The sequence below is a fragment of the Echinops telfairi genome, unplaced genomic scaffold, assembly GCF_000313985.2.
Source record: "Echinops telfairi isolate 266 unplaced genomic scaffold, ASM31398v2 ScPeMD7_7469;HRSCAF=8507_1, whole genome shotgun sequence".
Lineage (NCBI taxonomy): Eukaryota > Metazoa > Chordata > Mammalia > Afrosoricida > Tenrecidae > Echinops > Echinops telfairi.
In genome coordinates, this window is record NW_022111373.1 from 119,848,534 (window position 1) to 119,849,635 (window position 1,102).

Here is a 1,102-nt window from a genome sequence, read left to right on the forward strand (position 1 = left end):
TTCTATACATGTAAGCCATAGTTAGAAGTGGATGTGGAAAATCATTGCTGTTGTCAAATGGATCTTGATTTATAGCAGCAAATCCCAGAAAGATGTTTACCTGTGTTTCATTAACCCTACAAAGGTATTCATTCAGCCATGGTATTTGCAATCACTTCGTGTGCATGAAAGCTGAGCAACGAATAAAGAAGACTAAAGAATGCATGCTTTGAAATTATGGCATTGGTGAGGACCATTGAAGGAATCGTGGACTGTAAGAAGAACACACAAATCTATCTTGGAAGAAGTACAGGCAGAATGCTCCTTAGAAGCAAAAAAATAAAAAAAAATTTAAAAAAAGGTGAAGCAGTCTCATAGATTTTGGGCATGGTTTAAGGAGGGATCCATCTCTGGAGAAGGACATCGTTCTTGGTAGAGCATCAGTGGAAAAGAGGAAGACCCTGAATGAGATGTATTGACACTGTATCTCGCACACAAGGTTGCTGTGCCAATAGGCTTCCCAGCAATGACTGTGAGCATGGAGCAGACTGGCGCGACGCTTTGTCCTGTTACATGTAGCGTCTCTATGTGTCAGGACCAACCAGACGGCGCTGACACCAACAACATCGGGTTTTCTTGGCTGTAGTCTTGGCCTTCTACAACATGTCTGGATGGGCTTGAATCACCAAGAACTATGGTAGAAGTTAGTGCAAACCATTTTCACCACTGAAGAACCTTCCTCTGATACAGCAAGTTTGATATTGGAAATATCCAGCAACTGGTACAGTTAGTGCATCTATTAAATATAAGAAACGCAACTGGGACCCTGTACCAGGGAAGATTGTGGAGTAAAATATATAGAAGAATTTATATGGCTTGATTAGTTTGGGGAATTAAAAACTTAGTACACAGATGGAGGCAAATTCTACCTCTGAGAACTGTGGCTCCCAGCCTCCAGGGGCAAGCCAGATAGGTGAAGAAGATTACTGAAGAAGCTAATCGTCTACCACAAGAATTGATGTCGTACATCCAGACAGAAAGTACTCAGAGGGTTGAAGATATTTTCAGATGTTAAAGATGTATTTAAGCTTATAACTCTGCCCTTCATGATATGTTGCAATTA